We start from the raw sequence: 19,409 nt of genomic DNA, 5'->3' as shown, positions 1-19,409 counted from the left end.
GAGAGGAGGCACAATGATGGTACATCCATGGGAGCATGGTTTTGAAATCCAAAGAAAGCCAAGAATGGACCTGGGAAGCGAATGAAAGCAGTGTTACCTGGGCCACTCCACAAAAGAGAAGTGGCAGCAGAAATGGTAGGTTTTTCCAGGGCAAGGAAGCCCTAGGTGCTGAGTGTAGTTCCAGGATGAGCCAGCAGTAGAGATGGCATAGATTTAAAGGTTAGAGAAAGTAAAGAACAGGGCCAAGAGAGGAAAGGCCTCAAACCCTTATCATATGACTGTTTTTTGAACTGACAAATGATATTTGTGTGGACAAGAGAAGGCTGGTGTGAGAGGCCATGCAAAGAAACCTAATCTTTTAGCCATGGGAAGTCTTGGAGATCAGATGATCTGCTGGTGAAGCCAAAAGCAGAGCAGCTGATAAATTTGTGACTTACCTTAATAATGTTATCCTTCAAAGGCTAGACAAAGGAAATGGCAAGCTGCTATTCTATAATGGATTCTGACTTACAAAGAGGAACTAGTGGTTAAAGGAAAAACAAGGAAAATGACCACCACATCACAGAATATATAATAGAGAAGAGATTAGGTAGGAATAGTCTGAAATGTGCTATAAATATTGGGGAAGTAGATTCAGAGGTTTTTAAAATAACAATAAGTAGGATGCAGTGTAATTTTAAAGAAAAAATCAGTCTAAAAGAGATGGGAAGATACTGACAAATTTATGAAGATATAAACAGAAGTGAATATCATGAGCATTTGCAATGGGAGCTGCCTAGTCAGTCAACTGACCCTGTGCTAGACCCTGAGCAAAGCACTGGGGATACAAAGAAAGGCAAAAGACAGCCCCTGCCCTCAAGGTGATCACAGTTTAGTGGGGAAGAAAACACATGAAAACAAGCTGAAAAGTAGAAGGTGTCGAGGGTTCAGCCACCTGGTTGGAAATGAAAAGATGTATGTAACCAATGTGGTCACAAAGGGACCTCTTCCACCAACACAAATTTTTAGAAGAAATCTATCAAATATGCACATGATTCAGGTAACTCAGGATAAATACAAAAGTGCTGCAAGACCATTTTAACAATTGTATCAGTAATGCAAAAGGCTCGAATCATCTGAGAATGGTGATGAATATTAAAGACATCATCAAGAGGAGCTATATTTAAAATCTACATGGTGGGCAAGAGGACGATAACTGGAAGTCTTGGATTGCTGCTTAGAGTTGATGAGATGAAGATAACACACAGTAATGAGAAAATGAATTTGTTCTTTCCTATCTAGGTAATAAAGATTAGAGAAGGCTATCACTTTGTGACCTTTCAAAAGTTAGGAAATCAAGCCAGTAGGAATCCTGGAGTGGAGTTCATAATGCTGGGTCTTATGGTGAGCCAGATAGGCAGCTAGACAGCTTATCTGGAGAAAAATTTTTTTTTTAAAAAAGAAGATTTAGGGGTTTTAGGTGACTAAAGATGAATATGAATCAATGCTGATGGTGATGTGGTTCAAACAAAAGTCATTGTAAGTTCTGACTTTATTATGTGAGTCAGTGCCCACTACAAGAAAACTTACACAGCTGCTCTTCTCTGCCTTGGTCAGACCCAAGAGAGTAGAGTACTTAGGGAGATGTTTTCAAGCATTTGAAGAAATTTCATGTAGCAGTATAATTTTACTTGGACCCTTCAGAATAAAACTAGCATCAATGGATTAAGTTACAGTGAGTAAAAATGTGCCTTTTCTCAAGTCAGTGCTGGCATAAGTACTGATTAGCTGAAAATTTGTCCCTGATTTATTTTAAGCTGACTTTATTTTCTAAGTTAGTGTCATGATTTTGTACTCCTTCTGGTAGGCCCTAGAACTACTGGGAATAGAACTTGAGTTACAAGTCAGCTATACAGATGGGGGCAGGGGAGAGAGGGAAAGGGGAAGAAGGGAAGAGACACGAGGAGAGAGAGACAGAGAGTTGTTTGGTTGGTTATTTTCCTTTGTTCTCAAAGAGGACCAAAATGACATCACAGTCAAGTCTCAATGTGTGTGACTGTGGCTGATCAGACCAATACAAGTTCAGAATGCTCTATCACAGGTCAGACACAAATAGTTCATGTGTACATTTGGAGTAGATACTGTAAATTTGTGTGTACTGCATTTCCTTTGAGCCGTTTCAATTCTGCTTTGCTTATCTAGCACAGCAGTTTCTCTGATGTAGGCACACCATGCTGAGAGGTCCTGTGCCAGTGTCTCCCATGTCAGGCAATCAATTTCAAATTTCTTAAGAAAGACCTTGGGAGTATCCTTTTGTGGCTTCTTCTGACCACCTTGTGAATGCTTGCCCTGTGTGAGTTCTCCATAAAATAGTGTTTTTAGTAAACATATGTTTAAATAACAATGTGGCCAGCCCATCAGAATTGTGCTCTCTGAAGCAGAGTTTGAATGCTTGGCAGTTTAGTTAGAGCAAGGACCTCAGTGTCTGGTACCTTATCCTGCCAGGTGATCTTCAGAATCTTTATAAGACAATTCAAACGGAAATGATTCAGTTTCTTGGTATGGTGCTGGTATACTGTCCAGGTTTCACAAGCATATACAACAATGAGGTCACCTCAACAGCTCTGTAGACCTTCAGTTTGGTAGTCACTCTAATGCCTCTTCTCTCCCATACTTTCCTTTGGAGCCTCCTATTGAGCTAGTTCTGACAGTGTGTGTGTTAACCTCATTATCATTGTGTACATCCCTGGAAAGAACACTGCCAAGGTAAGTGAACTTATCCACAGTATTCAAAACAGCTCCATTTGCTGTAACTGACGGTTCCATATAATGGTTCCACATATGCATGGTGTGGTGGTAACTGGTGGAGCACCTGTATTTTCTTAGTGTTAATCGTTAGGCCAAAATTAGCACAGGCAGCAGAGAATTGATTCATACTTCATTGCATCTCAGCTTCAGAGGCTGCATTGAGTGCACAGTCATCTGCAAACAGAAAATCATGCACTAACACTCCCTTTACTTTCGTATTGGTTTGTAGCCTTTTCAACTTGAAGAATTTACCATCAGTGTGGTAGCTGACCATGATGCCATGTTCATCCTCATTGTAAGCATTTGACAACATGGCTAAAAAAATATGCTAAAAAGCATGAGAGCAAGCACACACCCTCGTTTCACTCCATTGGTGACTGGGAAAGCATGGGAGCATTGTCCATTATCTAGAACTCAGGCAAGCATGCCATCATGAAATTGATGTAAAATGATGATGAAATTCTCTGGACAACCAAATTTTGACATAATTTCCCATAAGCCCTCATGACTAACAGTGTTAAAGGCCTTGGTCAGATCTACAAACATTGTGTACAGACCTCTGTTTTGCTCCTGGCATTTCTCCTGGAGTTGTCAGGCAGCAAACACCATATCGACTGTTCTTTGGCTCTTTCTGAAGCCACATTTATGTGATCCTAGAGAACGCTTCCATAATGTTCTCAAAAGACCATCATCAATTAATGCTGAGGCCATTGAAGTTCACCTTGGGTTGAAGTCAATCCCTCCATAACTGAAATTCCAACTGAAGAACAGATTTTGAGGGCCATTATTTTCTTTTTATGTGGCAAAGCACCTGGTGCTGATCCTATTCCAGCTGAGGTTTGCAAGGTGGGGTACCATTGCTCACACAAAAGCTGACTGAAATTTCCCAGGTTATATGGCAAGAGGAAGGTATCCCCCAAGAATTCAGGGATGCCCCCATTGTCCATCTTTATAAGAAAATAGATTGTCCTGTGACAGTCATGGCTGGGGGGGAGTGTCTCTCTTAGTCATTGCTGGCAATATTCTTGCCAGAGTCTTCCTTAATAGTTTGATCTTTCACCTGGAAGAGAATAACAGATACAAAGATACACAGAGTGATAGTCATGAAGAGCAAGGTAGGAAAGAAGAAAAGAAGGAATTAAAGAAGGAAGGAAGGAAGGAAGGAAGGAAGGAAGGAAGGAAGGAAGGAAGGAAGGAAGGAAGGGAGGAAGGAAGGAAGGAAGGAAGAACATTGGGTGGGCAGGAATCTCTTGAGCCTGTATTTTATATGTTAGCCCTCACTAAGTCTGGCAGAGTATGTGTTGGTGTTGGCATGTGTGTAGAACTAGCAGCTTGAGGTGAGGGAGGACCAGAAAGACTTCAGGTAAAAATGATGTTTGAGTTGGTCTTTGAAGGAAACTAAGGATACTAACAGGTAGGGATGAAAATGGTGGGGATGGGGTAGACTACCTGCCTATATAAAAGCATGGAGAAAAAGCATGAAATGTTTCATATGAGACGTAGGAAGGGTAGATGGTAGAGTATGTAAAGGATAAAAATATATAAAAAGGCTGTCAAGATACATTCAGGCAGGATTTCTTTTCCTTGGAAAAGCATGGCCTTCATGTACAAAAGAACTTCATTAGAATGTTCAGCATAGTCTCTATCAAGAGAAAATGAGTAAAATCTAGTAGTAATAATAGTTGGTGCTTTTACTACAATTATTTTACATAATTGAAAAAGGCTTATGATCAGTTTCATTTGTTCAGATTTATTAAAAATGGCTAGGTTTGAAATAGATTTTTAGAATATAGAGTCTGCCTTGGCATTAGGAAAACTTGGGTTCAAGTTCAACCCCTGCTCCTGTGGGTTTTTTAAACTCAGAAAAGCCCTTTAAACTCACAGTGCTTGAGGTCACTCTTTAGGAATTAATTGATGAGAAGTTGCTGATTTGTATTTGTAGTGGGAGTTTACAATATTAATGAAATTAAAGATCCAAATCAAAATAACTAAATGGCCGACTAAATCCTCAAACTTGGTTTAAAAACATTGCTCACAAATAAACACATCTTATGCCGGTTACCATTCCAAAATGAATTTTTCCAGCTTCATTTAAAGCACTTTTAAAATGCTGGTTTCTAACACCTTGAAGGAGAGAATTGTGTATGTTGAACTCTAATTTCTAATATTATAGAAATACTAATTTCAAGTAGTTCTTCTGTATACTAGGGTCTGCTCCAACAGGAAAAGAAGGTACTATTGTGAATTATTGTGTAATTAATCATTTGACCAAGAGAGATTCATTTATTAATTCAAAACATAGAAAAAAATGAATTGAAATACCTAAATCACGGCTTCTGACATGTCCATGTTGTTGTAACATATCATGATGTATCAATCAGACACAGGTAGTTTTGGTTACCTGTACCCTACTAAGACCATTCCTTTTGTTTCCACAGCTGCCTTTTCTATCACTCCAGTACGTGTGTGTGTGCGTGTGTGTGTGTGTGTGTGTGTGTGTGTGTGTGTGTGTGTGTGTGTGTACCTGTGCACCTGGGCAAAATGTATTTCTTGTATTATCTCATATTGACTAGGTATATAAGAATTTTCTTGAGCATTAGATACCAAAGACTAAAACTGATCAATAGAAAACTGAGGGTGCAATATAATTGATAGACTGTAGCCTATAAATATTTTATTAAATGAACAAAAGCCCAGCGTCTGTTTGATACGTAAGTACTCTTGATTCAAGTAGCATACTATAGATGCTCTCAGACAGATCACATACTTTCATTCTTTTACATCATTAAATTGGTCATGTCACCAAAGAAAAACAGAGAGGAAAAAAGAAAAATATCCAATTTTCAGTGCTGTTTTGTAATTTTCAAATGCAAGTCTTTTTGTAACAGGCAGTAGTGAGCAGTAGAAATGGGTCAGGCTTAAATTTTTAACTTCAAGTCTGAAGCACCCAAAGGTGTTCTATAATCTTTTAATTTTATTTGCTCCCTATTGAAGAGGAAAAAGGAGGAACAAAATTAAAGCTTCCCTGTTCTTTCTTATTTTTCTCACCTTGAAAAATATGACTACAGTAGGTGGCCAACATCACTTAGAAAATAGGAAAGTGAAGAGTCAATTGGAGTTTGAAGTCAGTCAGTCAACAAGCATCTAGAATGCACCCTGGAACATAATGCTAAACATTATGGATATAAAGAAAGGGAAAAGATAGTCCCTGTTCTGAACAGAGGAGACAACGTTTAAATACTCTGTATAATCAAGCTATATATCAGACAATTTGGAGATCATCAGCTGAGGGAAAGCACTAGCCTTTTAAAGGCAATCAGCACAGGCTTCTTAATTCTGTTGAGACAAGTGAAATTTTAGCTGGACCTTTAAGGAAGACAGAAGTAGAGATACAGAGGGAGAAAACTCTAGGCATGAGGTTTAACTGTTAAAAATGTAAATCCAGAGACTGATTTTCTTGTTCAGTGGACAGCAATACGACTGGTTTCATTGGATCAAAGATTAACATATATGACTGAAAAAATAGTAAAGGGTCGAGTTTTGAAGGACTTTCAACACAAGATGATTTTTTTTATTTGACCCTGGAGGTTATATGGAGCCATTGGAATTGATTGAATAGAGAGGTGGTAACTTGATCAGATCTGTACTTAAGGAAGGTCAGTTTGTCAACCTAGTGGATAGATTGGAGTGGAGAGAGATAAGGTCAGGAGATCAATTAGCAGGCTAGTGCCATAATCCAGGTACAAGTTTATGAGGGCCTTCATCAGGTAATGTTAGGGGAGAATGGGAAGAGGGGGCATAAGAGAGATGTTAGAAATGTACAATTGACAGGGCTTGGCAACAGATTGGATGTAGGTGGTGAAAGAGTGAGGCATTCAGAATGACAAGTCTGCTGTCAACCTGGGTGACTGGAAGGATGGTAGAACAAATGGGAAGAAAGGAAGGACCTGGAAATTCTAGACTGGAGATGGAGTGAAAAGTCACTGAAATGAAATTAGTTGAATTTTTATTCAGGGGGAAGGAGGAAAGAGAAATGTTAATCAGTGACAAAGAAAGCATTTTTTGTGTGAAATCAGAAGATGTAATCACATCCCTGAAGTTTACATTTGTTTTGGTCCCAATAAGGAAGGTCTAATGAAATCATCTCTTTGTCCACTTCATAACTTCAAGGGAAATCAGAATGCCTTGGGCATAGTACATTCAAATTAATGTGACTTTCTACAACTGAAGCTAAAGCTGGCTACCATCAGGTGAGTGAACAAGGATGATAATTTGTATGTTCAAATTAAGGGAGAATGTGCTATCTGACAGTTTTTATCTGCCCTGTTTTACATAAATTTTGGTCTTCGAAGAAAAAAATAATCAGTAAACGAGTAGGGTCAAAGCTAAGAATTGCTACTTGCCATGTTGAATTAATATCTTGATTTATCCACTGTTACATATTTGTCACCTCTCTTGTTACAGTATTTAAAGCTCAGTGAGAGCTGGAATTGAATACCCAATCAAATTTTTACTTAAAACGCTTGTTCTGTGATCCTGGGAAAGGCATTTAAAATTTATGAGTTTCAGTTTCTTCTTCCGTACTTTAGCATAAGAGTACTTTTATTTCCTACCAAAGATGTATATATACATATACACCCATATACAATATATATGTAACCATGAGATATTTTTGTGATATGAGTAAAGAAAGATAATATATTACATTTATGTAGCCTTTTGAAGTTTAAAAAAAGTACTTTCCTCCCAACAATACTATGATGTATATAATTATAATTATTATTCTAGCTTAACATATAAAGAAAATGAAACTAAGAGAGATTATATAATCTCCCTGTGGTAACACAGCAGCAATGAAAGAAGATTTTAGCCAGGATTCAAACCCAGTTTTCTTTTTACTTCAAATACTGTTCTTTTCTTATGTCACAATAAACATTGCACCTTATCTATGCCTACCATAAGTTCTCTATATATTTGAGATATGAGACTTTGTCTGATCAACTGTCTATAAAATATCTTCCTCCAATTTTCTGTTTTCTTCCTACTACCTTAGTTTTATTTTTAAAAAAAACACCAACAATCTTTTAAATTTAATGTAACAGAATGATAAATTTTATATCTCACAATACTATCTCTTATTAATTCAATAAATTCTTCTATCTGTAAGTCTGATAGGTAATATGTTCTACTGCTTTACATATGAAATTTCCCTTGTTATTTAGGTCATGTATCCATTTTGAGCTTTGCTTGGTAAATGGTGTAAGATATTGGTCTGTATCCCATTTCTGCCAGACTGCTTTCAAGGTTTCTCAATGTTTTTTTTTGTTTTTACCCAATAGTGAATTCTTATCCCAAAAGCTTTTAATTTGTCAAACACAAGGTTACTATAATCATTTACTACTGTATTGTATGTCTACTTTTTTTTTTTTTAATTGAGCTACCTTTCTATTTCTTAGCCAGTACTAGATAGTTTTGAAAACAGAGTCTAATAAGATCTGGTTCTGCTAAGAACCCTTCCTTTACATTTTTCATTAATTCCTTTGGTGTTCTTGATTTTTTCTTTTTCCAAATGAATTTTGTTATTATTTTTCTAGCTCAAGGAGGTAATGTTTTTGGTAATTTAATTGGAATGTCATTGAATAAATAGAGTAGCCATTTTTATTATATTGACTCTGCCTACCCATGGATAATTAATATTTCTCCAGTTATTTAAATCTGACTTTATTTGTATGAAAAATGTTTTATTATTATGCTCATGTAGTTTGTAGCTTTTCTTAGCAGGTATACGGCCAGGTATTTTTGCTGTCTACAATTAGTTTAAATGAAATATCTCATTATCTTGTCTTGTAGAGTTTTGTTGATATCTAGAAATGCTGATTTTTTTAAGTTTATTTTGTATCCTGCTACTCTGCTAAAATTATTATTTCAACTAGCTTTTTAGTTGAATCTCTAGGATATTCCAAGTATATCATCATACCATTTGTAAAAAGATAGTTTTATTACTTAATTAGCCATTCTGATTTGTTCAATTTCTTTTTTCTCTTTTTACTATTGCTAGCATTTCTAATACAATATTGAATGATATTGGTGATAATGGGTATCCTTGTTTCATTCCTGATGTTATTGAACAGGCTTATGGTTTTAGACAGATGTTTCTTGCCATGTTAAGGAAAAATTCATTTATATCAGTGCTTTCAAGTGCTTTTAATAGGAATGAGTGTTGTATTTTGTCAAAAACTTTTTCTGTGTCTGTTGATATAGTCATGTGATTTTTTCTTACTTTTGTCACTGACATAATCAATTATGTTAATAATTTTTCCTATATAGAATCATTGTTGCATTGTTGGTATAAATTTTACTTAGTCACTATATGTAGTCTCCTACTTAGTATTTTATTTACGATTTTTGCATCAATATTCATTAGTGAAATTGTTCTTTAATTTTCTTTCTCTGTTTTTACTCTTCCTCATTTAGGCATCAGTACCACACTTGTTTCGTAAAAAACATTTCATTTGCCTATTATTCCAAATAATTTATTTAATATTGGAATTAGTAGACTCTTAAATATTTGGTAGAATTGATTGGTAAATCCATCTGATCCTGATGCTTCCTCCCCACCCCTGCCTTAGGACGTTCACTTATGGCCAGTTCAATATTTTTCTGAAACAGGTTTATTTAGATGTGTGTATTTCTTCTGTTAATCTAGGCATTTTATATTTTTGCAAGTATTCCATTTCATTTAAATTTTAAAATTTATTGCCATGTAATTGGGCAAAATAACTCCTATTAATTGCTGTGATTTCATCTTAATTAGTGGTATATTCACCTTTTAATTTTTATTAAAATATATTATATATTTTATTAAAATATATTAACCAATGGTTTATATATTTTATTTTTTCATAAAACCAATTCCTAGTTTTATCTATTCAATGGTTTTTCTTATATTCAATTTTTTTTATCTCACCTTTAATTTTTAGGATTTCCAATTTGATATTTAATTAGGAATTTTGAATTTGTTCTTTTTCTAGTTTTTTTAAATTGCATACTCACTTCATTGATCTGCTCTTTCTCCATTTTATTAACTTTTGATTGCTACTTTTGCTGCATCCCATAGATTTTGATATATTGTCTCATTATCATTCTGTTTAATAAAATTATTTATTGTTTCTTGCTCTTTAATCCACTGTTCTTTAATATTAGGTTATTTAGTCTCCAATTACTTTTTTTTTATACTGTTATTATTCCTTTTTCCTTTTCCCTGAGTTCACCATAAGAGATCTATGCAGAATTCTAGGAGCTTTCCTTCACCTGACATTGTAAGAGTATTCTTAGAGCATTCTGACTGTCCTTGTGTCACCTTTCATCCTGGCCACGTGGGCATCCCATCTCTTCTTCCTATTCTATATTTTCATGGTAGTATCATATGCTTTTGGTCTTCCTGGAAGTTCCAAATTAGTTATATGATGCAGCTTCTCTACACTTATGAAACCTCTTCATTGCCTTCTCTATTATATTAATTTTTTTTAATTCCATGGAGGCTAGTACATGTCTACTGCCAATAGAAAGTTGGTATTAAAAGTGACAGACCATTGTTTCAATGAAAAATTGATTGTCAAAGATCTTTGCATCTTTTGGGAGGAATTCTCGCCTGACTTCTCCTATTCTAACTTTAGGATCAACTTGTCCATCTGTATGGTGTTTCTTATCTAAATGTATGCCATAATCTGCATAGTAGAAATTTTTTATCGCTTGATCTTTCCTGTATGCATGAGCAGTCCAAATGATTTTGAATGATTATAGATCTCTTTCAAGAGGTGCAGTGATATGGCAGGATTTAATACAGCCTGCACAATGCATCCAGAAACAGGACCATCTGGAAAATCTCACCATCCACAGAGAATCTGTCTTCAACAAGTTGAAGGCTTTTTACACTGGATATCCACCATCACACTGGCAGGTGTCTTTAGTTAGCCCATAATTCTCTGTTTTATGATGCCTCTTTTTTTCCTTTTTTATAATCAGAGGCCCATTGCATTTTTTTTTTCTGTTGTGCTTTTAAAGGAATCTTGAATTAGTTTGATGCATGGACAGATAATGTATAAATTTTGTGATATATAGCACAAAATGAATACATGTTAATTTATATCACTATTAAGATGCAATTTATAACCTACAACCCACAATTCAACACACTTAACATATATACACATGCACACAGATGGAAACTCCATTAACATCAGACATAGTAAGAATTTAACAAATTCTTGTTTATTCACTGACTGACAGTGTTTGATGATCATCTGGCATAGTCAAGAAGAAAGAAAATCTTATTTAAAAGCTTCTGTATATTCCAGTGATAACCTATATCCAATGAAAGTTAAAATATAGTTCATCGTCTATAAAAAAATCTAAACTAGAAATATTATTAACCTTTATAATAAAATATTTTTTCTGCCAGTTTGCCTTCAATTTATATTATTTATATTCAATGCAAATTTAATACACACCGGCTCAACAAATTATTTTTCTTATAAAGGATAATAACATTGATAAGCAAAATGCTAAACCTTTCTGACACGTATTTGCACAATGGCAGCTATACATTCTACTTTTCTCTGATTCACACATTTTGGACGTGTGTATACTTACATAGTATATATATATGTATATATATGCATATATATACATGTATTTGTATATACTAACATATATGCTGTGCTTTAAAATGTGAATTTGTTATCTCATTTACCATTAAACACTTACCCATTACTATTAAATATTAATGTTTACAATTAAAGATATATTCATATCCTTTATAGAGTCAAAAAGCTACATCTCCAGTGACACCCTGTTGCCTCTTGAAAGAAAATGCAAATGCCTGTATTTAATATTTAAAGTCCTTCACAGTCTGTCTCCAGAATACGTTTATAAAGTTACATATCTGATTTACTCACCTCTGTACATTCCTTATTTCAGCAGTACTGGCCTATTTGTTACTCTTTATAGCCAATAATGCATCTCCTATCTCTTTGTCTTGGCATAGGTTGTCTGTCCCCTGTTTTTAGAATGGACTTCTTCTTAACCTTTCTCTCTTTGAATCCCTGATTTTTTCAAAATTCATCATAAATACCATCCTCTATAGCTTCTCCCGAGTCAATCATTCTTCACTATTGCGAAATGATGGTGTATTTATTCTGAGGAGAGACAATTTGATGTACAAGATAGAAAGTTGACCTAAAAGCCTGGAGAACCTGGGCTTTTGTCCTTCCCATAATGTATGCTCACCGACTGTGCGAGACCTTGGACAGACCGTTTCCACTTTCAGGCTTCTCATCAACTAAGTTATGTTCTTAGAGAGCTGCCAACTTACGTTGACAGAGAACATTTTCTCACCTGGGCGTTAGTTCTCTGTAATACTGAAACCACAGGCCTTTTCCTCTTCCCTATTTACTGAACATATTTTGGTTTTATTTTTATGAGTTTTTGTTGTTTTTCCTAATAGACTATAAATTCCTTGATGGATGGACAGTTTGGCAGCTATTTTGTCTTTATATTACCTATTCCTAGGCCTGTTAGGTGCCAAATAAATGCTTGGTAATAGGTTGATTAATTCACGGAGTCATTACCATTAATACATTATACTTAAATATATTCATATTGCCATTGTTGTATGATCAGTGTCATTCATATTTTTTTCTTATTAAATATATGTTGATAACAGTTTTCAATGATATTGAACCTTGGATTACATCACAAAAATGGTAAAAATGTGGGAGTATAATAGTTTCATTTAAATGGAGTATGAGTTCACTCTGTGCTGTATGGTTTCGGAGTAAATTTTCAAATATTTTTCCAACACAACAAATAATGAAAAACAAAAAGTAAATTCAAACGAATTAATTCGGTAAGCTTTTTAAGGGCTTACTATGAGTAAGAAACTGGACTAGGCACTGAGTGACATAGTTTTTAAAGATGGCTAAGGAATTCTTTAGTAGAATTCTTAGATCTTGTGGGGATTTCTGGTAGAACCTGGACAACAGTTGCCCAGATCTGCTCCTTGCTGGCTGTGTGACTTTGGGCAAGCATTTTAACTTCTCTGGACCATTAGTCTCCTTTACAGAAAAGTAAGAGAATTGGATTGGATCTTCCCTTAGGTGTCTTCTAGTTCTAAATCTATGAGCCTGTAAACCTGTATTGATGAGATCATGCATCCATTGAATGATTAATGTAGAAGAAAGCACTAAATCTAGTGAGTAAGTTAAATTATTTTCTGGCTCCAAAGTTAGATGAGGTATATTACTTTAAACTGTCTGCCAACATCTTCATTGCTTTACCTGTTGGATCAACTTATCAGGGTCTCTACTTATCTAAGCACAGAATATAAATGATAAAAACTAGAATGGCATGGAGAAAGTCCTAGGTTCTTTCTATTTCTGCATCATTTGCAATACCCAACCTAGCTCAAAGCATTTAGCTTATCATGCCCTTCAATTTTCACAGAGAAAAGGAATAATTATTTATCTACGAAGGAGAACTTGTCCCTGCACACCCCCAACCCAACATCTGTGATGCTAGGAACAGAGTTATTATGCAAGTGTGTAGCCTATCACGAAGAGATTATGTTCCTGTATTTTTTAAAGTAAAAATGTTTGACAGTATTGAATATCAATATAAGCAATTAAACTTGCTTAGTGTAACTATTACATTTAAATTAAATAATTTCAGAGCAACATTTATAAATTATACAAATATTCCCACCAAATTTCACCAAATTTCTTTGTTTTTAAATTCTTACTAATTTTTCCTTTTGTATACTTGTAGATAATGTGTATTCTGTTTTGATTTTGATTTTTTTTTTGCTTTGCATTGTTTCATAGGAGTCTTTATAGATTCCCTCATATTACTCATACTTGAAACCAATTACTTTTTGAAAGTGCTAATCTAATATCAATCAATTATTCTCAAGGGCCTATGGTTCTTAGACTTATTAAGTGTTTGATCTTCTGAGGTCACCCAAGCTCTTTAAATCTCAGTTTCTTTACCTATAAAATAGGATAATATCTACATACGCTGCCTCACAGTGTTGTAAGAAAAAATGCTTGTTAAAACTTAAAGGGCTATCTTTATAAAGTAATAACAACAAAAGCACTAGCAACAGTAATAATAAATAAGCAACATGGCACAGTGAGTAGAAGAGAGCTGGCCTAAGAATCAGGAAGTCCTGAGTTCGAGTACTATCTCTGATGTATACTAAATGCATGGACCTTGAGCAGATTACTTCTCAATGCCCCAGACAATTTTCTATGACACTAAGTTGCATAAATGATCCATTAAGATTGAACTACTCACAATGACATAGGAACAAATTTTAAATTTCTTCCGTACTGTGATATTGTCTCTTACTTCTTTCCCTACCCTTTTATCTTCCTTCATCTTTTGCCTTCGTAGATGACCAAACTTTGTATTGCCACAAGGAATCATGAAATTTAGCAGAAAAGTAAGCACAAAAAGGTGAAATGAGCTTTTCAAGTATATGCAGCCATTAGTTACAGAGCTATACAGTAGATACTCCATAAACGTTTCTGTCTTTTATCATTTGTATATTGAAGAGTAAGATTAAAAGATCAGAACTCTTCCATTGGTAAGGAGGCCAGGTATTTTAGAGGACACACTTCATATAGGAATCAGGAATGTAGCCCATTAGATTATAAATATGAAAAAAAGCAAATGTAGTTTCTCAAATAGAGAAAGTCAATGATTTCATAAGAGGTAGATGATACCTAGAAATTATTTAATTTGAATATAGTTATTAAACAAATGCAGTTGGCTACACTGATGTGCAATATTCTTTTTTACCTAACTATTTTACAAAGTTATTTGTCTTCATAAAAAATGCATGTTTTCTGGCTGATACACAGACTTTCTTTTTACTTATCATACTAAAAATGAATATATTTTACCTGTATCATATTGTTATCAGGTCATATTCTTAGATCTAGTCTCTGCAGAACATATACTCAGTGTGTTCTCATTGTGGTGGATATAGTCATTGATAAAATGTTTCTTAAGACCATTTAAAAAAGATGCTAGATACTTATTTTATTAAGAAAAACCACAGCCTATCTCTTAATTTTGTTTTCTACATTTATCTGCATTTCAGGGTAGTTTGAACCTTGTACAAACTCCAATATAGCATAGGAAGACTTCTTAAATCCTATGTTTCTAATTAACTCATTAGGCTTTTAACCTGATTTTTCTGAGTTCTTAGCTGTTTTAAGTGTTGGCAAACAAGTTGTTAAATAGGTATCTGATTTCCCCACTTGTCTTCAAATATTGTGATTTAGATAGAACTCTAATGCACAAGAGCAACTTGTCCCCAGAGCATTATTCAGAATATAAATTAAGTGATATTATAACAGAACCATCTCTTAGCTCAGCATAATGAATATGAAACATCATGTACCAGTGACCAAGGTCATGGTATGAGAATGAATTACTCTATTAACATCTCTTTTAAGTAGCATTAGTGATAATAAATGAAGAGATGTAATGTAATTTTGATAATATTATTCATGTAAAAATACCATACTTTGTCTTGTTAAAACAATTAAAATGTGCTTTGAGGATACGTTACACTATAGAAATATGATGCTTGAAAGGGCTTATTGCATGTTGCTGAATGCATCAGCATTAGCCAGTAATGCAGATAATCTGATAAAAATCGAAAAGCTGATTTGTATGCTATGCTAATTCAGGATCATCTCTTTGGCCCTGGGTACTGCCCAAATGCTGCAGAAGATTACAGCAAGCTTTAGTAGTGATATTAGATTAAATTCAAGTCTTTTGCTTATAATTTTTTCAAAGAAATTACATCCATCATTCTTCCACATAAACCCTCTTTAGCTGCTAAGCAGCACATAATATTGAGTTTTAAGCCTGTCATATTATTTCTTTCTATCCAGACATATTTAAGCTATGATATCACTTATAGATAATTTATAAGCATCTAAACTACAAATACATACATAATACCTGCATGTATACTTTTGAATGGGGGGGGTGAAGTCCTATGACTTGTTATGAGGGCTTCCAATGAAGTTTTTACTAATGTAGATAAGCATGCGTATGTATGCATACATTATGCATGAAAATGAATTTTATAAAAGTAAGTGTATTTTTCACCTTTTTTTTTGCCTGGCATTTTCATAAAGATATTTTGACCAGCTATGTAAATTAAAATTAAATATATGCACCATTTTTGTTTGTATAATTTTTAAACCCAAATATATTAGGAAGATGGTTTTTCTCTCTACAAATTTCAAACCTAGCACCAGCAACTAAGTAAAAATGGTGTAACTATTATTATAAGATTTTTTTATTACCTAAAGCTAAATATTATGTAAGTAAAATTGTGTTCACCAAAAGCCATGATATGCAATCAAAGTTCGGTATAACATGGTTAGTCTGTAATTCATGTATTAGTCCCATTCTCAAACGCTGGCAGAGTCTCTGTGACTAAATCTTTTCAATTATGAAAGCAATTAGAATAAAGCATCACTAAATTTTTACAGGTTCACTTGTGATTCTTCCTGCCTGCTGGCATGGTTACTAACTTACTGCAAGAAAGTTAAGCTTCAGAGCAATTTAATGCAGGATATTAAAGGATTATTGTCAATGAGTAGACAGACATTTCACTTAATAGTTTAATATTCATATATCTTTTCTCTCTCTTTTGATCACAAACAGGTGGTAACTTATATTTTGTAACTCTCTAATTTCGCAACTATCAAATATGTAAAATTGAAATCAGGTTTCATTTACTATCATACATTTTTAAATCACATGTCAGATGCTTGTTTAAAGACAATTCTGTATATGAATGTTGTTTCTGCCATGAAACATGATTACTGTAACACAACCCCCTACAGACACACAGAGGTAACCCACATCAGACTGGTTGCATACAGTCTTAGAACTCATGGTGATACTGAACTTTTTAGTTTGCATTCTTCATGCTGATGCTTTGGCACATTTATCAAATATGGTGGTATAGATGTAGATTCTGTAGCTGGAAAAGTATTCTTAGTAGAAGGCTCTTGTTCTTTGTTTTCTTCCCCATACCTGGAGAGCTTTACATTGTGTGGAAATGTCAATGCTTTCTAAGTTTGCCAAAAATATGACTGTATGGAAAATGTCATATTGTGATTAAAACTATAACATACCTCCTCAGAATTCAAAGCAGAGCCAAGAAAATGATTATACTTGTTTACTTTCTTCTTTTTTCCAGCTTTTGGATTATTCTTAGCATCCATGCTTTAACTTGATCTCACATAAATTTTGCAAGTGTAGATGGAGCTAAAGGATAAGATCATGTTTTCTATTTACTGGCAAAATATATATTTACATGAATGAAGCCTACTTAGCTATACTTAATGAGTCAAGGGACCCTGAATCCAATAGGATTGACCAAAAAAAAGGAATTAAAGTATTAGTGTCTCATATTTTATGATTAATGTTCTTATATAAGGCTGAGAACTCAGACAGGATCATGGAAGTCATATTGGGTTAAATCTTTCTTTGCTATAAAATACAGTCATTAGACCTCAGTTACCCTTCATGAAAATCCCTAATATCTAAGTATGCCTGTTTCAGAAATAGGTCAACTCATAGTTAGGTACATTATACATTATATTATTTAAACTTTAAATGATTACTTTAGTAGTTAAAGGGTTTGAGATACTATTTTTCTCTTTATCTATAAACAAACTACCATGCAGATGGATGGGTCTTGTAAGTTTTCTTAGCATTTTACTACAAGTATTTTTCTTAAACTGCATAGAAAGGCTGTCTAGAAAAGCAATGTCATTTGCCATATATATTTATATGTAGGTTTTGCTACCAAGTCCCAGACACAAATGATTGCAGTCAGAGAATCTTTACTGAGTACTTACAAAGGGTCACTATATATGACTCTTTGGTTTTATGACATACTTAAATACTTCTTGAGAGTAGAGATTATTTCAGTTTTTGTATCCCCAGTGCCTAGCACAGTGGCCAGTATACAGTATGTACTTAATAAATGGTTATTAATTGATTCTTTCTCTTTCCAGATGACACATTATAGGTGACTTTATATCATGTGTCAGCTATGATGTTATGATATGGGCAGCTAGTTGGCACAGTGGATAGAGCTCCAGACTTGGAGTTAAGAAGAATTGAGTTCAAATTTGGCCTCAGACGCTCATTATCTTTCTGACCCTAGACAAGTTATTTAATCCTGTTTGCCTCAGTTTCTTCATTTGCAAAATGAACTAGAGGAGCAAATGACAAGCCACTTCAGTGTCTTTGCCAAGAATACCTTAAACAGAGTCACAAAAAGTTGGACATGATGGAAAATGACTGAAAATAATGTCACGAAATAATTATAGCTTATTGATGATGCATTTATAAATATCTGCATATATCATGCCCTAGATTGATTGTAAGCAAGGTGGAGTTAGCTTATTAGACACAGAATGGCTACATCTTAACTCATGAATCTTTGTATTCTGAAGATACTGGAAGTAAGTTGAATCCCTGTACATCTAATAAAACTTATAATTGGTTTTCATTATAAAAACTGAACAGCATTTTGTGGACGTCGGGGGAGTAACGCCACAGCTGCACGGGGACTGAGCCAGGAGGTGCGGGAAAAACCCAGCAGAGTGGCGGAAGTCGGATCCCCCTGTTAAGCTACAGGACCAGAGTTGCATCGTGACTCTTGTTCACAGGATTGTAAGGTTTATGTAGGTAACCCTGGTAACAATGGCAACAAGACTGAACTGGAGCGAGCTTTGGGATATTATGGCTCACTCCGAAATGTGTGGGTTGCTAGAGATCCTCCTGGCTTGGCTTTCGTTGAATTTGAAGGTCCCAGAGATGCAGCTGATGCTGTTAGAGAAGTAGATGGAAGAATACTTTGTGGCTGCCGAGTAAGAATGGTGAGAAAAGAAGTCGAAATCAAGAAGTCGAAATCATGGTCCACCACCTTCTTAGGGACGTCGCCCAAGGGATGATTATCGAAGTCCTCCAGCCCCACGCAGATCACCAGGAAGAAAAAGCTTTTCTCGCAGCCAGAGCAGGTCCCTTTCAAGAGATAGAAGAGAGAGATCGTTGTCACCACAGCAGAGAAATCATAAGCCTTCTCGTTACTTTTCCAAGTCTCGTGGTCACTCTAGGTCAAATGAAAAGAAATAGAGCATCCAAAGTAGCCCTTCATTTGACAGGAGAATGTACAGAACATTACAAGTTTTGTTTGAGTCTTCATAAGCTCAATGCGTTTTTAAAATGTTTTAACTGTTAAAATTTGTTTATTGTCTTGTGACGGTGACACATGTAAAGATGTGTATGTCTGATTTGAAACAGATCATATAATACCCCAAATTTGTTACTTTACAATGTTCCTTTAAACAAAATTTTAGTTTCGATTGATTACTATTCCGTTTATTTTGAATCAGTTTGCAAATAAACCCGTAAAACCTGCAGTGGTTAAAAATGACACTTGACTGTGACTTCTGCGGTAGGGGAGTGGGAAATGAGAACAACTATATTGGAGAGAGCCTTGGTTTTTGACTACCACA

The 19,409-nt window shown here is 34.7% G+C and overlaps 1 pseudogene; it reads left to right on the top strand.

The window, feature by feature from the left end:
* Positions 1–35: 35 nt before the first annotated feature.
* LOC140502399 (serine/arginine-rich splicing factor 3 pseudogene) lies at positions 36–19,026 on the top strand (annotated as a pseudogene).
* Positions 19,027–19,409: the final 383 nt, after the last annotated feature.

Source organism: Notamacropus eugenii, chromosome 4, assembly GCF_028372415.1.
Source record: "Notamacropus eugenii isolate mMacEug1 chromosome 4, mMacEug1.pri_v2, whole genome shotgun sequence".
NCBI classification, from domain to species: domain Eukaryota; kingdom Metazoa; phylum Chordata; class Mammalia; order Diprotodontia; family Macropodidae; genus Notamacropus; species Notamacropus eugenii.
Note: the sequence above shows the minus strand (reverse complement) of the source record. Positions and strands in the feature narration are given on the sequence as shown.